We start from the raw sequence: 24,925 nt of genomic DNA on the forward strand, positions 1-24,925 counted from the left end.
CAGCCCATAAGATGTCGTCTTGATAATTCATGCTGGTGCTGACCAGTGACTGACATGGTATGAGCACTGTACGTACGGCGGCGGTGCTGTGAGTTTGTGAACACACATTGCTACACATATTGCAAGGCAAGTAAAGTTTTAAAGGGCCACTTTGTAGTTTAGTGCTCCAACTCATCGGGCATTTGCCCACCTTGGCAGATTGCCAGTCCAGGCCTGATTCACTCGAATGAGGAGAAGATGGGGAAAAACATTTCCCCATCTTCTTCATTCTGTCAGTCCATGGAAATTAGACTGCTCTCAGATATATGAGTGCAGTCTGATGTTTCCATGGACATGGTGACTTGCATGGCTGAGTGCGATCCAATCAAATCCAACTCATTCTTGCTACGATATTTTGCTAGAATCATCTCAATCTAAAGCAAAAATTGGGTGTGTACGACACCGTAGAATAACATGAGTCCAAGTGCGATCCAATGTTCTGTTGGATCGCCCTCGTACTGAAAACACGTTCATGTGCAGGAACCCTAAGGGCTGCACATTATGAGATGTACATTTAAAGACTAATAATAGTCACAGTCCATCACTGCTTTTACATATGTACAGGTCCTTCTCAAAAAATTAGCATATAGTGTTAAATTTCATTATTTACCATAATGTAATGATTACAATTAAACTTTCATATATTATAGATTCATTATCCACCAACTGAAATTTGTCAGGTCTTTTATTGTTTTAATACTGATGATTTTGGCATACAACTCCTGATAACCCAAAAAACCTGTCTCAATAAATTAGCATATTTCACCCATCCAATCAAATAAAAGTGTTTTTTAATAACAAACAAAAAAACCATCAAATAATAATGTTCAGTTATGCACTCAATACTTGGTCGGGAATCCTTTGGCAGAAATGACTGCTTCAATGCGGCGTGGCATGGAGGCAATCAGCCTGTGACACTGCTGAGATGTTATGGAGGCCCAGGATGCTTCAATAGCGGCCTTAAGCTCATCCAGAGTGTTGGGTCTTGCGTCTCTCAACTTTCTCTTCACAATATCCCACAGATTCTCTATGGGGTTCAGGTCAGGAGAGTTGGCAGGCCAATTGAGCACAGTAATACCATGGTCAGTAAACCATTTACCAGTGGTTTTGGCACTGTGAGCAGGTGCCAGGTCGTGCTGAAAAATGAAATCTTCATCTCCATAAAGCATTTCAGCCGATGGAAGCATGAAGTGCTCCAAAATCTCCTGATAGCTAGCTGCATTGACCCTGCCCTTGATGAAACACAGTGGACCAACACCAGCAGCTGACATGGCACCCCACACCATCACTGACTGTGGGTACTTGACACTGGACTTCAGGCATTTTGGCATTTCCTTCTCCCCAGTCATCCTCCAGACTCTGGCACCTTGATTTCCGAATGACATGCAAAATTTGCTTTCATCAGAAAAAAGTACTTGGGACCACTTAGCAACAGTCCAGTGCTGCTTCTCTGTAGCCCAGGTCAGGCGCCTCTGCCGCTGTTTATGGTTCAAAAGTGGCTTTACCTGGGGAATGCGGCACCTGTAGCCCATTTCCTGCACACGCCTGTGCACGGTGGCTCTGGATGTTTCCACACCAGACTCAGTCCACTGCTTCCTCAGGTTCCCCAAGGTCTGGAATCGGTCCTTCTCCACAATCTTCCTCAGGGTCCGGTCTCCTCTTCTCGTTGTACAGCGTTTTCTGCCACATTGTTTCCTTCCAACAGACTTACCATTGAGGTGCCTTGATACAGCACTCTGGGAACAGCCTATTTGTTGAGAAATTTCTTTCTGGGTCTTACCCTCTTGCTTGAGGGTGTCAATGATGGCCTTCTTGACATCTGTCAGGTCGCTAGTCTTACCCATGATGGGGGTTTTGAGTAATGAACCAGGCAGGGAGTTTATAAAAGCCTCAGGTATCTTTTGCATGTGTTTAGAGTTAATTAGTTGATTCAGAAGATTAGGGTAATAGGTCGTTTAGAGAACCTTTTCTTGATATGCTAATTTATTGAGACAGGTTTTTTGGGTTATCAGGAGTTGTATGCCAAAATCATCAGTATTAAAACAATAAAAGACCTGACAAATTTCAGTTGGTGGATAATGAATCTATAATATATGAAAGTTTAATTGTAATCATTACATTATGGTAAATAATGAAATTTAACACTATATGCTAATTTTTTGAGAAGGACCTGTATATGAGCTGCAGAGTTAGATAACTGTACTGAATTTCAGTAGTGTATAATGATGTATATTTCACTAGCCTTGGGCGAATCCGCTGCTGAAGAAGATTGCCCGGTCTCACCCTTGTGCATACATAGGAGAGAACTGTCAATTACCTGCAGCAGCGCTGTGAGGAGCCGGCCAGAGTCTTGTCTTTGGCAATGGTCGCTCAGCTTGATGTTGAACATATATCTTTGCTCAAATGTGGCTTGGGCAGCATGAATGTAATTAAAGGGAAGGTGCCACCAGTTTTCTTGTATTTTGCTTTTTTGTGAAATTAAGCTTAAAATAGTAATAAAAATGTATTAATGCAATGTTTGCACTGTTTGCAAACATTTCTATATGAAAAATATTATATATTTTTCTACAAATATACATATTTACCACTAGGGGGAGCATTTTCCGTTTTAGTCCTCAAGCAGCTATAGTAAGATTTAGCAGCTCTGCCCCAGGGATATTAGACCACCCAAAAGGGGAGAGAAATGGTGATGTCAGCAGTTACTGCTCCAACAGTAAGAATGAAGAGCAGCATCACAGGCAGAGCCATTTTGTGTGTGACTGCCCTGTGACCTGCTGTCACCAGCAGTTACTGCATCAGAGTGACAGCTCGTATATGTGACAGCTCGTATATATATGCAGCATGTATGTAGCATGTATGTAGCATGTATGTAGCATGCATGTAGCATGCATGTATGTATGTAGCATGTATGTAGCCTGTATGTAGCATGTATGTAGCCTGTATGTAGCCTGTATGTAGCATGTATGTAGCCTGTATGTAGCATGCATGTAGCATGCATGTATGTATGTAGCATGTATGTAGCATGTATGCAGCATGTATGTAGCATGTATGTAGCATGTATGTAGCATGTATGTATGCAGCATGTATGTAGCATGCATGTATGTATGTAGCATGTATGTAGCATGTATGTAGCATGTATGTAGCATGTATGTAGCATGCATGTAGCATGCATGTAGCATGTATGTAGCATGTATGTAGTATGTATGTATGTAGCATGTATGTAGCATGCATGTAGCATGTATGTAGCATGTATGCAGCATGTATGTAGTATGTATGTAGCATGCATGTAGCATGTATGTAGCATGTATGTAGCATGTATGTAGCATGTATGTAGCATTCATGTAGCATGCATGTAGCATGTATGTAGCATGTATGTAGCATGTATGTAGTATGTATGTATGTAGCATGTATGTAGTATGTATGTAGCATGCATGTAGCATGTATGTAGCATGTATGTAGCATGTATGCAGCATGTATGCATCATGTATGTAGCATGTATGTAGCATGCATGTATGTAGCACGTATGTATGGAGTATGTATGGAGTATTTTTTTTTTCATTCAACACATTAGTCGGATGATGGGACTATTACTGTCCCATAATTGGCTAATGTGTCAATCACTGTCATTGTAGCAGGCATCGTCCGATGGGACTTGTAGTCCAATCGGACGATGCTTGCACACACGCATAGAGACCCCCCCACGCTGCACAGAGAGGGAGAGCGACACAGGGGGAGAGTGCAGTTTACCGGAGATCACTGGGACTGTGTGCAAGTGGGAGACGGAGACAGAGCAGGGGGAAGCACACAGGGCAGCGTGTGAGAGCAGAGGATGTCTGCCCAGAACCTGCAGTGCCTGGAGTACAGAGGAGCAGTCAGTGCTTCTCTCCTGCGATAGAGAGTAAGTGGAGCTCGGCAGATAGCACAGGGCTATAATAAAATGGCAGCTAGTCACACCTACAGCAGTGAGTTGTGCAGCCCACAGAGGCGTGCCCAGCTCACTGCTAATGCTGCTGCAATGTTACAGATAGGGTCCGAGCCGGTCTATTATCTCCTATGTCCATGGGGTGCCGTAATCTGACACTGATAGTGCCCTGCTACTGCTGCAACACCAAGATGTCAGCCCCCAGTGCATTCTTTCTACTCATATAACACACGGAATCTGTTTTACATGCATTCAAATCTGGGTTATAACAGCATGTTATGCTACATTACATTGATTAATTAATGATCTACAAACGCAGTACCTTCCCTTTAATCAAATGACAAGTTTCCTTTATGGTCAAAATGATCTCTGTCACTAAGGGGTTAAACACAATGCGAAGAATATTGAATTCCATGTTGCAAGTGCAATTAGGTTGCAGACCTTTGCTTGGAAACTTTCAGGCCATGTCTCATTTTACACCCACAGGAAGGGTCGATGAGATTTCATCATATGGTAATATTATTTGTCTCACTAACCGCATGTCTTCACTACCAGCAAATGAAATAAAAAACAAACAGCAAGTATTTGAAGATTCTGCCAAATAGCGGATCTATTAAATAGATAAGACACCTGGTTTATCTGGACTCTTGGATGAAATATTTCCTCCTGATCTGATCAACAACACAATCCAACTAAACATGATAAAACCCGCCACTCCGGAGCACTACACTAATGTATAAATAACCATAGTTGTGGCTCCTTGTGATTGACAGAGAACACTAAATGAGTAACTAAATGCGCAGTTCTCATTTTCTGTTTTCATTCCCTGCTTAGCATCTTCTCCTATGATGAACACTTAATGATGTATTCCGCTGAGCAATATGCCATCGCTCTCCTGCCTGTTTATAGCTGCTGTGCTTGAGTTTGTATATCACTTCTCAGTGAGTTAAGTGCCATTAGCAAATAACTCATAAATGGAAAAGTTACAGTAACAATAACAACAATGTTGAAAGCAGTCATTTTATAATCATTATAATTTGCGCAAACCTTCTGTGTATCATGGAGTGTCATCATTTCTGACAGTACCGCTCTATAGGTCTGTCCAGGTTCTCCTACCTTGTTCTTTCATTTAAATACCTTCAAAGACGTATCTAAGTCATGTGTTAGTAGCACTAGCCATTAAAGCATCCCCTCACTAATCTTAGTAATTTCTAGAGATGGCAAACCTCTGGATTTACAGACATCAGCATATGAAGTATCTCCTCATCCTTTGTAGGCAAGTAATATTTCCCTTTTTGGAGGACATACTTGTCATTTGAAGAAATAAGCCCAGAAATAAGACCCACCCCAATAGCCCCACAATAGCCTCCAGGTATCACTCATTGATATATTTAAAAAAAAAAAAACACTCTCCTCACCTCTCCTCGTGCCCCGCTCTGCTCCCGGCTCCGGTCTCAGCAGCTGCAGTTTTCCTGCCCAACACACAGCAGGTGTGCGATGATATGACATCACCACGCACCCGCAGTGTCAGAGGCCAAGCGGGGAATGATGGGAGAGGGAGCGACAGCAGATGCTCTCTCCTCCATCACTGCATTCAACTGTACCTGCGTCATTGACGCCGGTATAGTTGAATGCGGCGGCGTTGGCGGGGGGGAGTCGGCGCTGGCGAGCGGCCCACGACTGCCACCTGCCCTTCTGGCATTTGCCAGAACTGCCCGATGGCCAGTCCGGCCCTGCTAACTAGCTATGATGCAGAAACTGTCTGGATGTTCTAGAGACAGGAACCCTTTATGATCTCTGCTATGTCTCCAGACTGTTTCTTGGGTGAGAATTCTAATACCAAACCCAAGGCATCCCTAATGCATTAACTCTTGGAAGGAAACAGCATAATGCTCTCTCTGACTGAATTCTAACGCCAACCCCAAGGCATCCCTAACGCATTAACTCTTTGAAGGAAACGACATAAAATTTGCTACGACTGAGCACCTTTTCACTGCTACCAGTGACGCCTTGTCAGGCATAATCTTACCAAGGTATTTACCAGTAAATTAGTTGTTCACTGTTATCACCCAAGCCACATTCCTTAACCAGTTCATGACCAAGTCAGCTTCCCTTCTTCCTTATCAAGGATATCTTGGGGCTTTTTCATAAATGGACATTTAACAGCTCTATATTTTATTCTAATTCGGATATATTCAAATATTTTTTTTTTGCGATACATGTGACTTAATTTTTGTAATTTTATATTCCTGTTTTTTTGCTGATATTGGGGGAAATGGAAAAAAATGTTTTATTTCTGTTTTAGAACCATAAATATTTTAAATTGCATTCCCCTTTCCATTAAATTCTTTTTACATATTGAATATACATTTTTATGGAAACACACCTAGAGTTAGCAATTCAGACTGGGAAAGTCTTATTTTTTGTTTTCAAATTAATTGTTGTTATTTTTATTTGTTTTCATTTATTTTTGTGATCCCAAGATGGCATTAAAATGCTTTTTCTTTATTAACGAGGCGAGGATTTTAAAATATTAATAAATGAATTTTTTTTGCTGATTCCTCCTGTAACTGGGGCTTGAATATTAGCCCCAGTTACATGGGAATTTCAGCCTCCTTGCTGCATAGCAGAGATGACTAGGCCTCTTAGGATCCAGCAGCTCCTGCTCCCTTCCTACACCCAGTAGGCTTGAAAATTAAAGGGAACCCGTCAACCATCACCTGAATTTGGCGGGACCGGTTTTCGGTCATATGGGCGGAGTTTTCTGGTGTTTGATTCACCCTTTCCTTACCCGCTGGCTGCATGCTGGCTGCAATATTGGATTGAAGTTCATTCTCTGTCCTCCGCAGTACACGCCTGCACAAGGCAACATTGCTTTGCACAGGCATGAACTACGGAGGACAGAGAATGAACTTCAATCCAATATTGCAGCCAGCGGGTAAGGAAAGGGTGAATCAAACACTAGAAAACTCCGCCCATATGACCAAAAACCGATCCCGCCAAGTTCAGGTGACAGGCTCCCTTTAAGCACAATCAGTACCTCCTAATCTATATACAGATGGTTTATTCATGCTGCTTTTTCAATAGTTGTCCACTGTAAATTCATTTGGATATTGAATAAGTAGAAAACTATTCTGAGAAGTCTTCGTTATTAGTCACTTATGAAACTTTCCCAATAAAAGCAGACTTTCTTATAAACTCCTGTAAGTTTGCACTGTTGTTACAGTAACAGCAATAAAAAAATGGATTTAGCACAAAACAATATTTTTATTTAATCTCTATCTCATATATGAACAGTTTGAAAAATAAGCCTTTGTCTAAATTTGATAAGCTTGGTTGTTGACACTGAGAGCAAAAACTATGTACTCGATCACTTCAGGTAATAAAAGTAAATGAAATAAAATCAGACTTTTTTAATATGAGAGATATTTCTGCTGCAAATACAAGACAAGTCAAACTCAATAAAGTTCAAAAGTAAAATAATAGAAGGAGAGTTAACGCCATAATACAATGTAATGTGTACAGCGATAATGTAATGTGTTCATGAAATCATTACACTCATATTTCCTCTAGCGAAAAAAAAACAAATCCTTTAATTACGAACAAGAAATTGACTTGAAATTTCCCAGAGAAAGAAGCTCACAGACCACAAATCTGATTGCTGCGAAGGCCATAAAGTGTTTACTTAAAGCAATATTTCCATCTTAGTGTGTGACCAGATCACTTACCGATATGCATGGATGTGACCTCTGGGAAAGCCATTTATCCCAAGAATGAAGGGTATGCTTCAGAGAGGTGTACCCTTAACAGTTTTTTTCCTGCACGGTGATGGTAATTGCCAGAGTTCCCGTCCCCCCAGCAATCATTAAGTGATGACATATCCCTGCGATAATCTATCACTTTAAAGCTAGGGTCACACCACCGTATTTTTTCTCATCCAAGAGAATCACACTGATTATGCTAATCACACTCTTTTAACCCCTTAGTGACAGAGCCAAATTTTTGAAATCTGACCAGTGTCACTTTATGTGGTAATAACTCTGCAACACTTCAACAAATCCCAGTGATTTTGAGATTGTTTTTTCGTGACGCATTATACTTTATGATAATGGTAAATTTAGGTCAATATGTTTTGTGTTTACTTATAAAAAATATCAAAAAATTGAGAAAAATGTTAAAAAATTAGCAATTTTCAAAATTTGAATGATTATCCCTTTAATCCAGATGGTCATACCACAGCAAAACATTAATAAATAACATTTCCCACATGTCTGCTTTACATCAGCACCATTTGTAAAATGTTATTTTATTTTGTTAGCATTTTAGGAGGTTTAAAAATGTAGCAGCAATTTTTCATTTTTTCAAGGAAATTTTCAAAATTTATTTTTTTAGTGACTTATCCATGTTTGAAGTGACTTTAGGGGTCTCATATATTGGGAAACCCCCAAAAGTTATACCATTTTAAAAACAGCACCCCTAGACATATTGAAAACTGCTGTCAGGTAGTTTATTAACCCTTCAGGTGCTTTACAGGAATTAACGCAAAGTGGTATGACAGAAATGAAAATGTATATTTTTACCACCTAAATGTCTCTAACTTCTGAACAGATTACTACAGCCGTCAGACTCTAAGGCCGCTATTTGGACGTGAATTGCCATGGCAAACATCAGGACCACAAAATCATTATCTGAGGGCACCAGTTTGGATAAAGAAGAAGCCCCCACACTCTGTTAACCATTTATAATGATGTAGTCACTATTGACAGCAGCATCTAAGGGGTTAAACAGGTTTGGAAGGTGCAAAAACTGATCGTGGCTGATACAGCAAGTTGTCAGCTATAGTGTACAGCCGACAGCTGCTGGATTGTCACCTGTATGGAGATGCTATACTCTTATATGTCAGGTCAGTTAAAAGACGTATTGGTGGTCATTAAGGGGTTAAGACTATAGTCACCATTCACAGCACTGTGAGCGACAGCTGTAAGAATGCCTTGGCACTTTGACTGACAGCCAACTCTGCACTGATTCCCCGCAGAGATGGCTGTAAGTCAAACTTTTGAGGCACAGTTACAGCAGTCGCTCATAGTATAGTGAGTGGGACTGTAGCGGCACCGGCACACCAGTATTACTGAAAATTGGAGGCTCCCCGGAGAAAAAAAGTTAATTACCTCCTGGTAGCCGAACTTTTACTGTGGCAGACAGTCACCTTTCTATTGCTACTAACTTGCAGATTAACCCCTAGTTAAGAGCATTATCCAACATGACAGACTTCATTTTAGACCTTTCTTTTTCCCGTTTTGCCAAAGTCCTTTCATAGGATTGCCGTGTAAACACTCACATAAATAGTTTTTCTGCCTATAATCTTAAGGCGGATGAGGGATTGAAAGTAGGTAATGTAGCTGCACAATTCAAGGGCTTGTACATTCAGTTTGTTCTTATGAATCTTTTGCCATTTTTAGACTTGGCCAAATCGACGAGCGACCTTTGAGATTAAAATGACCAAATTGCAAACCTCGATTTGCTACCTGCTAAAGAATCGCAAATCAAATCTCTGCGAGTCGTATCGGTAAATGGATTTCTTGTAGGGATTTTCTTTTCCTCTCCGCGAGCTATATTCTGGCTCATATTAACATAACACACGGTTGCCTCCATCTTACACTGTATTAATACAGTGTGGGGTTTGTACTTTTAGGGTTTCTTTTCTTTCTGGTATGGTGATGTTTGAACAGCAAACTGTTCATGGAGATAAGAGAAAGAACAACAGTCATTCCGTGTATGGATGAAATGGCATAAAAGCATGAAAATGTAACATCAAACAGAGTAAAAGGATAGAAGTGAACATAAAATAATTAACACTATTTTCAATAGCAAAGGAAGCAAGAAGGGAAAGCTATTGTCATTTATGCACACCTCTAATTTAATTATCTATGTATCCTATTAACCATCAAGCCATTAGCATTTCATAATGATCTCATGCCTATATTTGTGCTATCTTTGACAAAAACATATCTCACACAAAGGAGAATTATCCAATTTTGTATTATTTCCTCATTTCCATAAAGAAGGCTTTATCACGGAAACAGGACATTAATTCACAAGTCTTTTCACTGGACATTGATGGTTCAGCAATTATGAAGCTGGTTCTAACAGTCTGAGCATTGAGCACATTTTTTTTTTGCTTTAAATTAGGTTGCTTCATATTTTTCCCTTTTTTTTGTTCAGTAAACTACGAGCAGCAGAATGGCGATCCTTTCCTGTTAAATGTCAGTCTTTTTATTAGGAGTGGAAATAAAATGGATACACTGCACCAAATAGAATATTTGCAAACTGAGCACATCCTCATTAAATGAGAAAAATCTCCACAATGTAGACTGATTCCTCTTCCATTTTCAGATTGCTTTTCCTGCACTGGGTTTTATGTGGTTGGAGACAATTTACATTATGAATATGCTGAACTGAACCCTAAAGTGACACCTATAAATCCTATATACTGTTATTTGGAACTTTTGTTTTTCGCAGTGACGCCTCCTGCACATTTAGGAAGTATATTTTATGTTTTCATTTTAAGGTCGTTACTAAAGTGCTAATGTCAGGCAGTGCAGCTATTCTTACATCTTCTGACATTACGCTTGAGGTCCCTTGTTGCAAATCATAAGAAATGTAGAAAATATACAGTTTCTTATTTTTATCTGTAGTGATGTTGATATTTGAATCTTTTCCAAGTATGCGATTTTTAAGGCCCCCATGCACATTAGATGGCTGTTTGCCTAGATAGGCTTCGGCTGATCGTTCATCCAACAGCCATCTAGACCATACCTCCTATATACAGGACAACTCATAAGGCAGGGGTCCCCAACCTGTAGCTTGGAAGCCACATGTGGCTTGCGGACCCATGATTTGTGGCTTGCGGCTGTCTGCCATCTTGGTGCATTAGCACCAGGTGTAGAAAACCACTATTATGAGTAGATCTCTAGATGGTGACTTTTGTGTAGGCCGGCACTTAAGAGTAGATTTGAATGGGGGTAATATAGGAAACCCTAGATCTTGGCATACTGCTTTGGTGTTATTTCAGTAGAAAAGCTTCCACTGTCATTATACTGGTAATAGGGGCTCTGGGTATCACTACTGTGAGTGGGGCAGGAGCTGGATGTGGCTCACGACCCCCTTTCAAAGCTGAATGTGGCTCTCAAGATCAGAAGGGTGGGGGCCTCTATCATATGGCCTAACCCTCCTGTGTTCTCTATGAGAAAGCCACCCGAGAGAACAAAGCTATTGTCAGTCCAAAATCAGACCTAAAAAAAATCAGCTGGCTGCTGTCCCCGTACACATTAGAGTTTAAGCTGCATTCATTGATATCAGTGGGTGCTGGAATAAGTCTAATGTGTATGGGGGGCTTTAAACTTCATGCACATTATTTATCACCTTGAAAGGAAGAGACATACCACCTATAAAAGTACCCCTATGGTGGGCAGTGGTGAGAAAAGTCTTTTTTTTTCAGAAGAGAACAAATTTGCATATTTTCCCCATGTAACATTTCTAGACGTCACACTTTGCTCATCTCCTTAAAGATGGCCAGCCACATAAACCTCTAAATATGCCAGAGCTTCAGTGTTCAGAACGCAGGTATCTAGAGAGATTTGGTTAATTTTAGAGATGGAAAAATTGAGTAAATGCATTGGTGTCAATTTTTAGGAATTCACTCAGTACTGACATTTTGAAAAATGTACGACTCAAATTGCCTAAAATGGCCACTGATAATGCTTTACAGCTATCGTATGGCAAAGCACAGACAATAACGAGGGAAGTTCATAGCCTATATCAAGGCAAAAAATGACTAAGAACATAGGAGTAGTAGCAGCCATGGTTATACATAATTATATTTTTGTTTAGTTCACAAAAATTGGAGAACATTAAAAACATGATAAAATAAAATATATGTAACTAACAAATATGGCTACTAAAATGGAGGTATAGGAGCTAAAAGGTATGTGAATAAATACTAATTAAAGGGAACCTGTCACCTGAATTTGGTGGGACCGGATTTCGGTCATATGGGCGGAGTTTTGGGGTGTTTGATTCACCCTTTCACCCTTTCCTTACCCGCTGGCTGCATGCTGGCCGCAATATTGGATTGAAGTTCATTCTCTGTCCTCCGTAGTACACGCCTGCGCAAGGCAATCTTGCCTTGCGCCGGCGTGTACTACGGAAGACAGAGAATGAACTTCAATCCAATATTGCGGCCAGCATGCAGCCAGCGGGTAAGGAAAGGGTGAATCAAACACCTGAAAACTTTGCCCTTATGACCGAAAACCGGTCCCGCCAAATTCAGGTGACAGGTTCCCTTTAATACTGAATATGAAGGTCCCTAAAGCAACAATCATTTAACCCCTCTGTGACCTTGGACGTACTATCCCGTCGAGGTGCCCTGGGCCTATCTGACCCTTGACGGGATAGTACGTCCTGCCCTTTAATGCGATACCGCGACTTAAGTCGCGGTGATCGCATTAAAATTCCGACGCCATCTCACCTGGGGGGAGATGGCCTCGGCATCCAGGGCATTGTCGCCGCCCACCCGCCCTCTCGATCGCTGTGATTGGCTGTTCAATTCTGAACAGCCAATCACAGCCATTCTCATTGTTTCAGCCAATCGGAGCGGCTGAAACAATGAGGTCACAGGCTAGGATCGAGTACCGATGTACTCGATCCTAGGTCCGGTGCCTGGCAACGCCAGGCACCGGCAAGAACACCCCGGATTGGCGCGATCGCCGATCGCATCGATCGCGCCAATCGCAGGGCACCGCGCGGTATTACCGCGCTGTGCCCTGCCGGAACCTGCGTGGATCGGTGCTCTAATAGCACCGATCCTAGGATAGGACACAGTGCAGGCCCAGCAGGGCCTGCAGGAGCCGATTGGCGCGATCGATGTCATCGTCGATCGCGCCAATCACAGGGCGCAGCGGCGATCACTCTGTGACCGCTCTGTGCCCTGCAGGTGACCTGGCTGTGACCTGCCTAGGATGGCGCGAACAGATCCGATCCTAGGCAGGTCACAGCCAGGTCACCAGGAAAGCTCTGATTGGTGGGATCGATGTTATGGTCGATCCCACCAATGACAGGTCACAGCAGCAGCATGACCGCTCTGTGACCTGTCTGTGTCACCTGCCTGACCTGTGTATGACCGCTCTGCAGGGTCCTCATTCTAGCTGAGGATTCCTACAGAGCGGTCATACTGCTGGATCTCCCTGCTGGATTTTGTGCCTGGATCTCCCTGCCGTGCTGGGTATTGTGGTGCCACAGCAGCCTGTAGCACCACAATCCCTGCTAAAGAAAGAAGACAACTAAACGTAAGTTTTATCCCTGATCCCTGCCCAATCCCCGTTCATCCACCCCAATCCCCGTTCATCCACCCCAATCCCCGTTCATCCACCCCAATCCCCCCTTCCCCCTCTTTTTACCCCCTCCACCCCCATTTGTGCCGCCTCCGTGCGCACATTTAGTAGCCGCCGAGCGTTGATTGGTGACGCAGTTCACCGATCAACGCTCGCGCTCGCTTTTTTTCCCTCGCCCCCGTTGCGCCAACTCCGTACACACATTCCGCAGCCGCCAAAGTTTGATAAGTGACGCAGTTCACTTATCAGAGTTTGTGCCTGCCGTTTTCCTTTTTTTTTTTCACCCCCCTTTTGCGCCACCTGACTACAACCGTACGTTTTGATCACTGATCCCTGCCCAATCCCCACTTCCACCCCCATCTCCCTTCCCCCTCTTTTTACCCCCCTTTGCACCTCCTTCCGTGCGCCCATTTAACAGCCGCCGAACGTTGATTGGTGACGTAGTTCACCGATCAACGCTCGCGCTCGCTTTTTTCCCTCACCCCCGTTGCGCCAACTCCGTACACACATTCCGCAGCCGCCAAAGTTTGATAAGTGACGCAGTTCACTTATCAGAGTTTGTGCCTGCCGTTTTCCTTTTTTTTTTTTCACCCCCCTTTTGCGCCACCTGACTACAACCGTACGTTTTGATCACTGATCCCTGCCCAATCCCCACTTCCACCCCCATCTCCCTTCCCCCTCTTTTTACCCCCCTTTGCACCTCCTTCCGTGCGCCCATTTAACAGCCGCCGAACGTTGATTGGTGACGCAGTTCACCGATCAACGCTCGCGCTCGCTTTTTTTCCCTCACCCCCGTTGCGCCAACTCCGTACACACATTCCGCAGCCGCCAAAGTTTGATAAGTGACGCAGTTCACTTATCAGAGTTTGTGCCTGCCGTTTTCCTTTTTTTTTTTTTCACCCCCCTTTTGCGCCACCTGACTACAACCGTACGTTTTGATCACTGATCCCTGCCCAATCCCCACTTCCACCCCCATCTCCCTTCCCCCTCTTTTTACCCCCCTTTGCACCTCCTTCCGTGCGCCCATTTAACAGCCGCCGAACGTTGATTGGTGACGCAGTTCACCGATCAACGCTCGCGCTCGCTTTTTTTCCCTCACCCCCGTTGCGCCAACTCCGTACACACATTCCGCAGCCGCCAAAGTTTGATAAGTGACGCAGTTCACTTATCAGAGTTTGTGCCTGCCGTTTTCCTTTTTTTTTTTTTCACCCCCCTTTTGCGCCACCTGACTACAACCGTACGTTTTGATCACTGATCCCTGCCCAATCCCCACTTCCACCCCCATCTCCCTTCCCCCTCTTTTTACCCCCCTTTGCACCTCCTTCCGTGCGCCCATTTAACAGCCGCCGAGCGTTGATTGGTGACGCAGTTCACCGATCAACTCTCGCGCTCGCTTTTTTCCCTTCAGCTTTTTTGCGCAACCTCCGTACACACATCCCGCAGCCGCCAAACTTTGATAAGTGACGCAGTTCTCTTATCAGAGTTTGTGCCTGCCTTTTTTTTTTTTTTTACAGGTTTTTCTTCTCCTTTTAGCATTTTCTTTTCAGATAAGTTTGCACAAATCACTCTCCCCCCACACATACACATACAGTTATCAATAAAGTGCACCCAATCACCATATTCACACAAAAATGTCCCGCTCGTCCCGTTCGTCCCAACAGCGCTATTCATTGGAGGAGGCATATGCTTTCCTTGCCTCCGACACTGATAGCGAGGGAGAGGATCCCACTTTCCTTCACTTTTCTGATTCTTCATCCTCTTCCTCCTCCTCCTCCTCTTCCTCCTCCTCCTCCTCTTCCTCCTCGGGTCCTGCGGAACCACCACGCAGACGCCCCAGGACAGAAGATGAGGCAGCCCCCACCACTCCTGAACCAGCGCTCCCCACTGCGGAACCCACATGGACCTCGCCCCCCGAAAATTACGAGCCACTGATTCCTGATTTTGTGGCAGAATCAGGAATCAAGTTTGACACCACGGGCCTCACAGAAACAGACTTTTTCAAAGTCTTTTTCTCTGAGGATTTTATTAACCTCATGGTGGAGCAAACTAATTTGTATGCTCGTCAATTTTTGGAGCAAAACCCCGGTACATCATTTTCCAACTGGTCTCCTGTAGACGCAGTTGAAATGATGCAGTTTTGGGGCCTGGTCCTCCACATGGGGATCGTGAAGAAGCCAGAAATGCGGCAATATTGGAGTGTAGATGTTTTATATAACACTCCAGTATTCCGAATGGCCATGGTTCGGAGACGTTTTGAGGCCATCCATAAATTCCTGCATTATTCCGATAATGCACAGTGTCCCGCACGAGATGACCCCAACTTTGACCGTCTGTTCAAAGTTCGGCCGGTCATCGAACACTTCAACAAAAAGTTTTCTGAAGTGTACGTGCCCAAAAGGGACATCTGCGTGGATGAGTCCTTGGTCCATTTTAAGGGGCGGCTCGGATTCCGTCAATACCTGCCCAACAAAAGGGCCAGGTACGGAATCAAACTCTACAAGCTGTGTGAGAGTGCCTCAGGGTACATCCACAGGTTTAGAGTGTATGAAGGGAAGGACAGCAGGATTGAACCCCCTGAGTGTCCTCCTGTCCTGGGAGTGAGTGGGAAGATCGTGTGGGATTTGGTGCACCCACTGCTGGATAAAGGTTATCACCTCTATACTGATAACTTTTATACCAGCATCCCACTCTACAAATCCCTCTCTGCGCGAGGTACCGCAGCCTGCGGTACTGTGCGCAAAAATCAGAGAGGCCTCCCAAAGACGCTACTTCGGCAGATGCTCAGAAAAGGTGAGAGCAAGGCCCAATGTAGCGACCACCTGCTGGTGGTCAAGTACAAGGACAAGAGGGATGTCCTTCTCTTGACCACCATACATGGTGATGGCAGAGCCCTCAGCACTGTACGGGGTACCTCTACACAGGTCTGCAAACCGGACTGTGTACTGGGCTACAACAAAAGCATGGGGGGGGTTGATCTCTCTGATCAACTCCTCCAACCATACAGTGCTTTGAGAAAGGCCAAGGTGTGGTACAAAAAGTTGGCCGTCCACATCGTACAAATGGCAATGCTCAACGCTTTCCTGCTGTTACGATGTGCACGCCACACCGATACGTCGTACCTTCAGTTCCAGGAGGTAGTGGTTAAGGCCCTGATATTTGGTACTCCGGAAGGAGAGGGCCCCAGTACTTCCGGAACTGAAGGTGCTCGTATCGTACCAGGCCAGCATTTTCCGGGGGTGGTCCCGCCAACCGGCAGAAAAGGTAAGCCGCAAAAAAGGTGCCGAGTGTGTTACAAAAGGGGAATACGCAAGGACACCATTTATCAATGCGACACCTGCCCCGAAAAACCTGGCCTGTGTATGAAGGATTGCTTCAGATTGTACCACACCTCCATGCACTACTAATTTACTTTACAAGAAAGCGTACATTAGTTCCAAAAAGGGGGCACATCTAGATAAGTTCCTTGGGGGGGGGTCTAGGTTCCAAAATGATGTCACTTGTGGTTTTTTTTTACTGTTTAGGCACATCAGGGGCTCTGCAAACGGAACATGACGACCGCAGACAATTTCTGCATTCCAAAACGTCACAACTTCCCTTTCGAGCCCCAACGTGTGCCTAAACAGTTTTTTCCCACATATGGCGTACCAGCGTAATCAGGACAATTTGGACAACAACTTTTGATGTCCAATTTCTCCTGTTACCTTTGGGAAAATTAAAAATTGGGGACTAAAATATCATTTTTGTGGGAAAAAATAGGATTTTTTATTTTCACGCCTGGGCATTATAAACTTTAGTGAAGCACGTGGGGGTTCAAATTTCTCACCAAACACCTAGATAAGTTCCTTAGGGGGTACAGTTTCCAAAATGGGGTCACTTGTGGGGGGTTTCTACTGTTTAGTCACATCAGGGGCTCTGCAAATGGAACATGATGCCAGCAGAACATTCCATCAAAGTCTGCATTCCAAAACGTCACTACTTCCCTTTCGAGCCCCAACGTGTGCCCAAACAGTAGTTCCTCCCCACATATGGGGTATCAGCGTACTCAGGACAAATTGGACAACAACTTTTGGGGTCCAATTTCTCCTGGTACCCTTGGGAAAATTAAAAATTGGGGACTAAAATATCATTTTTGTGGGAAAAAATAGGATTTTTTATTTTCACACCTGGGCATTATAAACTTTAGTGAAGCACGTGGGGGTTCAAAATTCTCACCACACAACTAGATAAGTTCCTTAGGGGGTACAGTTTCCAAAATGGGGTCACTTGTGGGGGGTTTCTACTGTTTAGTCACATCAGGGGCTCTGCAAATGGAACATGATGCCAGCAGAACATTCCATCAAAGTCTGCATTCCAAAACGTCACTACTTCCCTTTCGAGCCCCAACGTGTGCCCAAACAGTAGTTCCTCCCCACATATGGGGTATCAGCGTACTCAGGACAAATTGGACAACAACTTTTGGGGTCCAATTTCTCCTGGTACCCTTGGGAAAATTAAAAATTGGGGACTAAAATATCATTTTTGTAGGAAAAAATAGGATTTTTTATTTTCACGCCTGGGCATTATATACTTTAGTGAAGCACGTGGGGGTTCAAAATTCTCACCACACAACTAGATAAGTTCCTTAGAGGGTCTAGTTTCCAAAATGGGGTCACTTGTGGGGGGTTTCCACTGTTTAGGCACATCATGGGCTCTCCAAACGCGACATGGCGTCCGATCTCAATTCCAGCCAAAGTTAGCTTGAAAAAGTCAAACGGCGCTCCTTTCCTTCTGAGCCCTGCCATGCGCCCAAACAGTGGTTCCCCCCAAATATGGGGTATCAGCGTACTCAGGACAAATTGGACAACAACTTTTGGGGTCCAATTTCTCCTTTTACCCTTGAGAAAATAAAAAATTGGGGACTAAACGATCATGTTTGTGGAAAAAAATAGGAATTTTTTTTTTCACGCCAGGGCGTTATAAACTTTCGTGAAGCACTTGGGGGATAAAAGTGCTCATGACACATCTAGATAAGTTCCTTAGGGGGTCTAGTTTCCAAAATGGGGTCACTTGTGGGGGGTTTCCACTGTTTAGGCACATCAGGGGGTCGCCAAACGCGACATGGCGTCCGATCTCAATTCCAGCCAAAGTTAGCTTGAAAAAGTCAAACGGCGCTCCTTTCCTTCTGAGCCCTGCCATGCGCCCAAACAGTGGTCCCCCCCCACATATGGGGTATCAGCGTACTCAGGACAAATTGGACAACAACTTTTGGGGTCCAATTTCTCCTTTTACCCTTGAGAAAATAAAAAATTGGGGACTAAACGATCATGTTTGTGGAAAAAATAGGAATTTTTTTTTTCACGCCCGGGCGTTATAAACTTTCGTGAAGCACTTGGGGGATAAAAGTGCTCATGACACATCTAGATAAGTTCCTTAGGGGGTCTAGTTTCCAAAATGGGGTCATTTGTGGGGGGTTTCCACTGTTTAGGCACATCAGGGGGTCGCCAAACGCGACATGGCGTCCGATCTCAATTCCAGCCAAATTTAGCTTGAAAAAGTCAAACGGCGCTCCTTTCCTTCTGAGCCCTGCCATGCACCCAAACAGTGGTCCCCCCCCACATATGGGGTATCAGCGTACTCAGGACAAATTGGACAACAACTTTTGGGGTCCAATTTCTCCTTTTACCCTTGAGAAAATAAAAAATTGGGGACTAAACGATCATGTTTGTGGAAAAAATAGGATTTTTTTTTTTCACGCCCGGGCGTTATAAACTTTCGTGAAGCACTTGGGGGATAAAAGTGCTCATGACACATCTAGATAAGTTCCTTAGGGGGTCTAGTTTCCAAAATGGGGTCATTTGTGGGGGGTTTCCACTGTTTAGGCACATCAGGGGGTCGCCAAACGCGACATGGCGTCCGATCTCAATTCCAGCCAAATTTAGCTTGAAAAAGTCAAACGGCGCTCCTTTCCTTCTGAGCCCTGCCATGCGCCCAAACAGTGGTCCCCCCCCCACATATGGGGTATCAGCGTACTCAGGACAAATTGGACAACAACTTTTGGGGTCCAATTTCTCCTTTTACCCTTGAGAAAATAAAAAATTGGGGACTAAACGATCATGTTTGTGGAAAAAATAGGAATTTTTTTTTTCACGCCCGGGCGTTATAAACTTTCGTGAATAACTTGGGGGATAAAAGTGCTCATGACACATCTAGATAAGTTCCTTAGGGGGTCTAGTTTCCAAAATGGGGTCATTTGTGGGGGGTTTCCACTGTTTAGGCACATCAGGGGGTCGCCAAACGCGACATGGCGTCCGATCTCAATTCCAGCCAAATTTAGCTTGAAAAAGTCAAACGGCGCTCCTTTCCTTCTGAGCCCTGCCATGCGCCCAAACAGTGGTCCCCCCCACATATGGGGTATCAGCGTACTCAGGACAAATTGGACAACAACTTTTGGGGTCCAATTTCTCCTTTTACCCTTGAGAAAATAAAAAATTGGGGACTAAACGATCATGTTTGTGGAAAAAATAGGATTTTTTTTTTTCACGCCCGGGCGTTATAAACTTTCGTGAAGCACTTGGGGGATAAAAGTGCTCATGACACATCTAGATAAGTTCCTTAGGGGGTCTAGTTTCCAAAATGGGGTCATTTGTGGGAGGTTTCCACTGCTTAGGCACATCAGGGGGTCGCCAAACGCGACATGGCGTCCGATCTCAATTCCAGCCAAATTTAGCTTGAAAAAGTCAAACGGCGCTCCTTTCCTTCTGAGCCCTGCCATGCGCCCAAACAGTGGTCCCCCCCACATATGGGGTATCAGCGTACTCAGGACAAATTGGACAACAACTTTTGGGGTCCAATTTCTCCTTTTACCCTTGATAAAATAAAAAATTGGGGACTAAACGATCATGTTTGTGGAAAAAATAGGATTTTTTTTTTTCACGCCCGGGCGTTATAAACTTTCGTGAAGCACTTGGGGGATAAAAGTGATCATGACACATCTAGATAAGTTCCTTAGGGGGTCTAGTTTCCAAAATAGGGTCACTTGTGGGGGGTTTCCACTGTTTAGGCACATCAGGGGGTCGCCAAACGCGACATGGCGTCCGATCTCAATTCCAGCCAAATTTAGCTTGAAAAAGTCAAACGGCGCTCCTTTCCTTCTGAGCCCTGCCATGCGCCCAAAAAGTGGTTCCCCCTCACATGTGGGGTATCAGCGTACTCAGGATAAATTGGACAACAACTTTTGAGGTCCATTTTCTCTTTTTACCCTTGGGAAATTAAAAAGATTATTGCTGAAAGATCATTTTTGTGACTAAAAAGTAAAATGTTAATTTTTTCCTTCCATGTTGCTTCTGCTGCTGTGAATCACCTGAAGGGTTAATAAACTTCTTGAATGTGGTTTTGAGCACCTTGAGGGGTGCAGTTTTTAGAATGGTGTCGCTTTTGGGTATTTTCTGCTATATAGACCCTTCAAAATGACTTCAAATGTGAGGTGGTCCCTAAAAAAAATGGTTTTGTAAATTTGGTTGTAAAAATGAGAAATTGCTGGTCAAATTTTAACCCTTATAACTTCCTTGAAAAAAAAAAGTTTGTTTCAAAAATTGTGCTGATGTAAAGTAGACATGTGGGAAATGTTATTTATTAACTATATTGTGTCACATAACTCTCTGGTTTAACAGAATAAAAATTCAAAGTTGGAAAATTGTGAAATTTTCAAAATTTTCGCCAAATTTCCGTTTTTTTCACAAATAAACGCAAGTTATATCGAAGAAATTTTAGCACTATCATGAAGTACAATATGTTACAAGAAAACAATCTCAGAATCGCTAAGATCCGTTGAAGCGTTTCGGAGTTATAACCTCATAAAGGGACAGTGGTCAGAATTGTAAAAATTGGCCTGGTCATTAACGTGCAAACCACCCTTGGGGGTAAAGGGGTTAAGCAAAAAAAATAATAATGGAAAAAGTGTATAGGTTGCAATAAGAGTAATGCAAACAGTATCTAGGCAGTTAGGTGGAAAAGCACAATAGCTGAAATATAAGACAATGATGGTAAATTAGTACAACCTGTGTAGTAGCCATATTTGCTAGTCACATATCTATCTAAAAGTGTTTTTACATTCTCGTATGTAGGATTTCAAGCCAAAATATTGTTGTTTAGCTTTGGTAATATTACTCCTTTTTAGGTCTATGCAATTTAACCACCATAATTACTTGTTTATGCCAATTTAGCTCTATTTACCTTTGTGGTGCATGGTGTGGTTACGCTTATGCGTGATATTTGCCTTTATAGCATTTTTAATGTTCTTCAATTTTTGTGAACTTAGTAAAAATTTAATTCTGTATACCCATGGCTACTACTCCCATGTTCTTAGTCATTTTTTTTTTTGCTTGATTAGGGGAAAGCCCTTTACTTTGGTCTATCTGAATTCTGTATAAAAGCAGAGGCAGGGAATGCATCGGCCAGCTTGTGGTGAATCAGAATCATGAGAAGCCATCATTGCTCACAACTAAGCAAAAGTGTTAAGAAGAGAAAGCCATAAAACCATGAATAAACAATACAGATAGTGTACATGATAGAGCAGCAGTTGCCATTTTTTACCCATATTACCCAAAGTGTTGCAGACAACTTTTCAGGGAAATTGGAGTACTTGTGATTTAACAAAGATTGGCTCATGTCAAATCAAACTTTTTGGAAAAAATTAAGTGAAGCTGGAAAATTTGAACTTCAGAAGATTCGTTCATCTTTTGCAATTGTAGATGGAATGTTTTGTTTTCACCAGCATTTTAGATGCAAAAGTAAAGTATCAGATAATATACCAGAAGGTAATAAACATTGAATGGTAAATGGTAATCATTTCATTAAAATGGATCTGATAACAGATTTCAATTTCAATATATAATTAAATTGATCTCTTAGACCTGATAAGACTGGTGTTCTTACTTTAAAATTCAATGTTAGAATGGCAGTATAATCTAGATAGTAAAATGATTATACTATGATTCCAGCTTCAGAGTGTTAAGGACTGGCGGAACGCACCAAGTATAGATGATATGAAACCAGGAGCGTTCGCAGTCCGAGGTCCACCGTGCAGGTAAAAACCCTGCTGCTAGTAAGACGGACTATATGGCGGTACTATAAGTATACACGCACGGGTTAACTTCACCCTGCATGAAGGAAGCGATCCTGTTGTGTCACAGGACCGCGGTACCGCACATAGAGCGCGAGCAAGAAGTCAGCGAACACAACCCCAACACAGGATTGAAGTCCGATTAGACCACTTGCTGGCACAACACCGCAACTGGGTGTATAAGGAAACTATAAAAATAGTATATAAAGGCACGAGAGTGCATGCAGTGCCGCACTGACGGACGCCACTAACCACCCAGGCTTGGGTAAGGAAAGCGCAGAGGAAGCGCACGGCGCCATACAGGCGGTCACAGCAACTAGACGCTGTTATGTGTGTAACGTGCTGTTGGATAAGTCGGGCGCTATATAGCAAACATACACCTTTCGCGAACAGTCATCCAATAGGGAGGGTATTTTAAAGAGCGACTTTCACTCACAACACACACATATATTATCAAGACAATACTAGCGCATGGCCGTGCGGTCATGCGCAGTTTATATAGTTGCAGCACAGGAAGCTGCTACTGAAGTTTTGCCCTTTCAGGACCTTCCTGGAGGACCAATGGAATGTGCTGCAGTACCTGAGCATGTGACCCTCGATCTCCAACGGGAGATCTTGCCCTGGGCATGCTCAGTGTGTGCAAATAAGGACTTAGTCCCAGAGAAGCCCGCTCACCGCAGATCAGTGCAGGGTACAACAGGAGAGCCAGAAAAGGCAACAGTAACCCTTTGCACAGAATCAGTCCCAGCAAGACGCTGGGAGCGACGCCTCCGCTGAGCAGAGCCCACTGCGGCCGGTACAGAATGGGAGACCGCAGCAGACACGGATCGAGATTCCCCCTGTGCAGCAGAGGAAACTCGACTCCTAACACAGAGTGAAAAGTTCATAAAGTTCATGAGTCCAAGTGTATTCATTATGCGCCCACCCACCTATCCTGACTGACAGCTCCAGCTTGTACCCAGCAATGTAAGACCAGCATGAGGGACCCTGAGGAGCTGTCAGTCAGGATAGGTGGGTGGAATTTTACTTGACACTTTTAGAATAAAAAGTACAGCCATTTTGACTTAAATCTTCAAAGTACTTCACCTTCATCAGATATAAGAGATCTATTTTATATACTATGTAGTATGCATTGTTTCTCTTGACTGGTCTGAATTAAATGAGTGCGCTGCATTATTATAATTATTATTATCACATCATAATAATTTTTGCATAATAATAATATAATTTATAGATCATGAATTGCCTGGACATCAAAAAGTTAACTATTGTGCCACATTATGTATGAAATTACAGTATGAAATCTAGATAATATAAGCACTATTATTACTTTTAGCAGTCACGAGTTACCAACCGGTAAGTGTTTGGGATTTGGACTGTGTTTGATGTAGAGCATAAACAATATGCACAAGAGAATGTCATAAAGACTTACAAATGTAATATAGTTTATATAAGGTGTGAAAGTTCTAATTATATTTCTGGAGTTTTGATAGAAAGAGTGGCACTGTATATACCAATATTTTTACCATTATGTACAATGAACCCTAAAATATGTGTGAACAGAGAGAACATATTCCAAAATAGATGACACACAGGTATATACTATACACAGGAAGAGATGACACACAGGTAAATACTGTATACAGGAGGAGGAGATGACACACAGGTATATGCTATATACAGTGGAGATGACATACCGGTATATACTGAGGGGAAAATGAGTGGTGTGAAGGGGGAAAATGAGAGGAGTGAGGGGAAAATAAGAGAAGTGAGGTGCTATAACTAACCACAGTTATTTACTATGCCCGGCCAACGCCATCTCTTCAGCTAGTATATACAGTGTATATGTGTAGACTGTATATGTGCATGTATATATATATATATATATCTTATATATATATATATATATATATATCAGGGGGTAGTTCCAAACCTCTTGGAGAACTAACCACAGATTTTCTGCGGATGTAGACTTATACAAATCCTTATGTCTCTTCATATAATTCCAAACAGACTCCATGATGTTGAGATCAGGGCTGTGTGGGGACCATATCATTAATCACTTCCAGGACTCTTTGATCTTCTTTACACTGAAGACCATTATTAATGAACGTGAATGTATGTTTGGAGTCATTGTCCTACTGCAAAAAAAAATGGAGCCAATCAGACTCCTCCCTGACACTATTTCATGTTGGATAAGTATGAGTCTCATTGGTCAGTGTATGCTGTCATCCCATACATAGCTGAGCTTTCCATGAACCACATGATTTTGTGCCTCTTCCAGAAGTTCAGTAGACCTTTCCTTATTCTGGAAGCCTCACAACATTCTGGGAGAATTGATATGAATGTTTCTAAATTTTCCACAAGTCGCTCTTGGAAGCAGAGAGTATCCAAGCGCTACTCTTTTACCAATCATTTGATTCAATGGCTTTGTTCTAACTATGTAACCATTGGTGAACACCCACAGTTTATTGC

The 24,925-nt window shown here is 43.0% G+C and overlaps 1 protein-coding gene across 6 annotated transcripts in view; it reads left to right on the forward strand.

Moving 5' to 3' along the window:
- The window catches only part of TENM1 (teneurin transmembrane protein 1), a 1,319,573-nt gene that overhangs the window by 877,333 nt on the left and 417,315 nt on the right, over positions 1-24,925 (forward strand). The window lies entirely within an intron of this gene.

The sequence above is a fragment of the Ranitomeya imitator genome, chromosome 2, assembly GCF_032444005.1.
Source record: "Ranitomeya imitator isolate aRanImi1 chromosome 2, aRanImi1.pri, whole genome shotgun sequence".
In the NCBI taxonomy this organism is placed as follows: Eukaryota; Metazoa; Chordata; class Amphibia; order Anura; family Dendrobatidae; genus Ranitomeya; species Ranitomeya imitator.